General features: G+C 40.0%; 1 non-coding gene across 1 annotated transcript; it reads left to right on the top strand.

Moving 5' to 3' along the window:
* The first annotated feature begins 1,274 nt into the window (after positions 1–1,274).
* LOC120368131 (small nucleolar RNA SNORD31) lies at positions 1,275–1,343 on the top strand. The gene has a single exon (XR_005582337.1). It is a non-coding gene; the product is annotated as a small nucleolar RNA SNORD31 (small nucleolar RNA).
* Positions 1,344–5,179: the final 3,836 nt, after the last annotated feature.

The raw sequence follows: 5,179 nt of genomic DNA, 5'->3' as shown, positions 1-5,179 counted from the left end.
TCTCCCAGAATACAAAATGAGAAATTCAGATCTCTGGTAGTGGTAGAGACATGAAAGAAGGAAGTATTTTATCAAGAGCACAGAGGAGGCACCCAGTAGAAATCATTCCACGTTAAGTCGATTCTGAAGAGAACTACAGAGGGCACTAAAAGAACAGTGAGTATTTTGTATTATAAAACTTTAAAAAATTTACTGCTCCCCACAGTACTCATGTGGTGATTCTGGCCTAACACCCATGAGTTATTCCCATCCTGACCACTATTTCACAATACTGCAAAATGTATACCTCTGTCCAGGAGAACAAAGGTTAGTTATCATGGCAAATGTTTATTTTGTGTTTTAACATCCCCCTACTTCCTGTGTCTTTGTCCTTCTGTTCTCTGCATTTTCTCCTATTTTGTAACAATATTTGAGACTTGAACTCTGCTAACACTAACTTTTTACATATTGGACCTGTGATCTTGAGAAAGTCATTACACCTTTGGGACATTGTTTATCTTATTCAGTGAAGGAATTGGGTCACGATCCCCTCCTAATAGAAGATACAGAGATTCTGTGATAATGAATAACCATCTGATACTGATCTTGAAATTCACCCAAGGTCCTTTTTCCCAAGTCTCTCTTTCCTTCCCTAAAAAAAACACCTAGTGCTCAAAAACCTATAAGAAAGAATCTTCCTTGGCTGGGTGGGGTGGCTCACATCTGCAGTCCCAGCACTTTGGGAGGCCAAGGTGGGCAGATCACCACATCAAGACCACCCTGGCCAATATGGTGAAACCCCGTCTCTAATAAAACTACAAAAACTAGCCTAGCGTGGCAGGATGCGCCTGTAGTCCCAGCTACTCAGGAGACTGAGGCAGGAGAATTGCTTAAACCGGAGGCAGAGGCTGCAGTGAGGTGAGATTGCACTACTGCACTCCAGCCTCCAGCCTGGTCAAAAAGAAAAAAAGAGCCGGGCGCGGTGGCTTAAGCCTGTAATCCCAGCATATTGGGAGGCTGAGGCGGGTGGATCACGAGGTCAAGAGATCGAGACCATCCTGGTTAACATGGTGAAATCCCGTCTCTACTAAAAATACAAAAAGTTAGCTGGGCATGTTGGCGCGTGCCTGTAATCTCAGCTACTCAGGAGGCTGAGGCAGGAGAATTGCCTGAACCCAGGAGGCGGAGGTTGCGTTGAGCCGAGATCGCGCCATTGCACTCCAGCCTGGGTAACAAGAGCGAAACTCCGTCTCAAAAAAAAAAAAAAAAAGAAAAAGAAAAAGAAAAAAAGAAAATATACCAGTGATGAGTTGAATACCGCCCCAGTCTGATCAGTGTGACTGAATGGTGTTTTCTGAGCTGTGAGCCTGCTTTGCAATGACATTCTAAAAATTAGAAGTTAATTGAGGAGGCCTTCTTTATAGCCAGAAAACTAGATGTTTCTGCTCACTTCCAAACTGAAGTTATAGGTCCAAGTAAAGAATAAGGTATATATAAGTGGAATCTCTCTTGAACACTAGAAGGTGAATTTTCCACTCCTTGGACAACTTGGCTGTTGAAGTTTACATACTGTCATTTTAGTCTTCAGCTCATGTTTTAAGCCTTACTGTAAATCATGCTTTTGGGTGGGTCTACCTGGGCACAAGGAAGTCAGCCCTGAAAGTTTGCTGTTTTAACTGGGTTTTACCCAGCTTCATTAGGCAATCTGCCGAATACTGGATTTCCTAACCCAAGGCAGCATTCAAGGAGCTTAATTTATCAGCATACTTAAGGGACTTATTCCCTAGAGGTACACCACTGAAGCAATCTTGAATGAAAAGCTTGTGGGGTTTGGGTGTCGTGGCCGCACCATAATGTGAACAAGTTGCTTTCAGTTGCTGTCAATTTCAATTTCTGTTACTCTATTGGTTGTTGGTGAAAATAATAAAATACTTGGTCCTGAAAAAAAAAAAAAAGAAAAGAAAATATTTCTCTTTCCCTCCTTTCTTCCTTCTCTTCTTCTCATCCTTTCTTCTTTCCTTCCTTTTTTTGTTTCTTCCTTTTTCTCTTTCTTCCTTCCCTCATCAAACACACACAAAAGATGTTTGAGGTATCTGGTTAGATCTTTTGTCTGCTTCTTAACTGGCTTGTTTGTCTTTTTATTTTTGAGTTGCAAGAGTTCTTTATGCATTCTAGACATATATCCCTTATCTGATGAATAATTTGAAAAAAAATCCATTCTGTAAGTTGTCTTTCCATTTTTTATAGTGTATTTTGAAGCATAAGAGTTTTAAATTTTGATTAAGTCCGATCAATCTATTTTTCCTCTTGTTGCTTGTGTTTTAGGTGTCCTATCTAAGAAAATACCACCTAATCCAAGGTCATGAAGATTTATGCCTATATTTTCATCTAAGAGTATAATAGTTTTACCCTCATATGCTTAGGTCTTTAACCATTTCGAGTTAATTTTTATATACATTACGTGAGGTAGGGCTTCAATTTCATTTCATTACACTCAAATATACAGTTGGTGTCCCAGCACCATTTGTTGAAAGGACCAGCATTTTGTTTGGATTTATGTTGATAATTCAGTGGACTATATGTGCTTCAGTTGGCCAATAGCCATTATTTCCCTTTGAATCACCTGAAATCTTCTACAGTAATGATTTTTAATTTTTCTCTCAAACCTCTAGAGAAGGTCATGAAACTAACTTAGTGATTCATAACCAAGAAAATAGAATAGGAAATAGAAGTTTAAAAATCAGTCCTGGTGTGGTGGCTTGCGCCTGTAATCCCAGCACTTTGGGAGGCTGAGGTGGGCAGATCACTTGAGGTCAGGAGTTAGAGACCAGCCTGGCCAACATGGTGAAACCCTATTTCTACTAAAAATACAAAAATTAGCCAGGCATGGTGGCACATGTCTGTAGTCCCAGCTACTCAGAAGGCTGAGGCAGGAGAATTTCTTGAACTCAGTAAGCGGAGGTTGCAGAGCTGAGATCATGCCACTGCACTCCAGCCTGGGTGACAGAGTTGTCTAAAAAAAAAAAAAAAAAAAACCCAAAAACTCAGATAGCTCAACTATAGTTGGGATAGACAATATGTTGAAGAAATTTAATTTCAGTTTTGTGTGTGACTGCATGTGTTTTTGTGTACTTACTCATGTATGTATGCATGTGTGGACAGCGTTGAGATGGGAAGTATATTTCTTACATGTACACATTGATCTGGAGTACAGGGTCTCCTCAAAATAGGTGGTAAATGAAATAAATAAAAGAACTATCCAAGACTGCTTTTTCTTTGCATATAGGTATTTTGCCTTCCCTAGGTATGCACTTGTTGGATAAAGGTGAGACTCGAGTTCCCAACATCAGTGATATTGATTACTTCACCTTTTAAGGTTAAAGCAAACACTCTAAACACTCTGACTCTCTTGCAGCAGGATTCGACTTCTCCTTTGCCTTTAGTAATTTCAGGTGATAATAAAGATAAGAAAATGCTGATTGCCAGTAAAGACATTGTCTCTCCTCTGGTTGTTGAACAAATGTAATTCCAATTCCACATAGGCAGTCTGCCGCACAGTTGGCTTATTCCATTTGTGGGGTGAATTTTGTCAACCCTCTATCTCTCTGGGCATATCTTTTTGACAACAATGAACCTCCCTTTTGAAGAGCAGCACTTAAATTAGTAAATGAACAATGTGAAATTGCTTAAAGTAGAAACATAGGGGCCGGGCATGGTGGCTCACATCTGTAATCTCAGCACTTTGACAAGTCAAGATGGGAGAATTACTTGAGGTCAGGAGCTCAAGACCAGCCTGGCCAACATGATGAAATGCTCATCTCTACTAAAAATACAAAAATTAACCGGGTATGGTGGCGTGTGCCTGTAATCCCAGCTACTCAGGAGGCTGAGGAACAAGAATGACTTGAAATCGGGAGGCGAAGTTTGCAGTGAGCCGAGATGGCGCCACTGCACTCCAGCCTGGGTGACAGAGTGAGATTCCATCTCAAAAATTAATTAATTAATTAAAGTAGATACATAGGTTCAAGCATAAGCATAGAAGTTTCTGGGCCGGGCAAAGTGGCTCATGCCTGTAATCCTAGCACCTTGGGAGGCTGAGGCAGGTGGATCATCTGAGGTCAGGAGTTCAAGATCAGCCTGGCCAACATAGTGAAACCCCATCTCTACTAAAAACTTACAGAAATCAGCCAGGCATGGTGGTAGGCACCTGTAATCCCAGCTACTGAGGAGGCTGAGGCAAGAGAATCACTTGAACCCAGGAGGAAGAGGTTGCAGTGAGCCAAGATTGCACCACTGCACTCTAACCTGGGTGACAGTGTGAGACTCTGTCTCAAAAAAAAGAAGTTACTTAAATTTGCCAAGCATATAATTTTTCATTTATAGAATGAAAGTAATAATACCTGCCTCACAGATGTAATGGAGTAATACACATTACTGAGTACTCCATACAGGTATTCAACACAATACTGAGCACAGGACTAAGCAATCAAAACTTTTGCCATTAGAAATCACATCAGTAACAATAAAACAGATTCCCACTGGGGAAGTTAAATCACCCAAGCTACTCCAGATCCACTCTAGGACAGGCTTCTGAAAACCTCACATAACTCAAAACATGCATAATTCCAGACAGATTTTTCCCTTAAGAATGAATGTAATGCAAGAAATAATGGTCTCTGTGTACATAAACCTAGGCCATTGCAGTGCATTTCTTATATCAAATTTACTATTTAATGAGGAATAAACAAATTTTAGTGTGAGGTATTTACATTATTTCAACTTGTGTGCATAAGATGAGACTTTAATAATATTTTTCATCTCTCCCTGTTGCTAATTCATATTAGTGCAAAATATGATTGTACTGTTTATTCAGAGGCCACTCAATATCAGTGGCTATTACCTGTAGAAGAAATGAGGCACAGGGGAGTGTATCAAGGCATTGCAAAATATATACTCTACTTAGAGGGGGAAACAGTAGGAACCATAAAACCTGAAACACCCAGAACTTAAATTATTGGAATTTCTTTTACAACTGTGAGGCCCATAAAAAGATACATTTTATCTGCAAAGAAACATACAGAGGAATGTAAAACAATGCACTAAAACCCCTTCCTTCATTCCCAAGACACTTGCTGTGATGGGAGAGGAGAATACAAAAGCATGGAAAAAGAGGGTCTTCTTACCAACTTCATGAGTAAAG

This window comes from Saimiri boliviensis, chromosome 5 (genome assembly GCF_048565385.1).
Source record: "Saimiri boliviensis isolate mSaiBol1 chromosome 5, mSaiBol1.pri, whole genome shotgun sequence".
NCBI classification, from domain to species: Eukaryota; Metazoa; Chordata; class Mammalia; order Primates; family Cebidae; genus Saimiri; species Saimiri boliviensis.
This window is presented reverse-complemented; position numbering and strand designations above follow the sequence as displayed.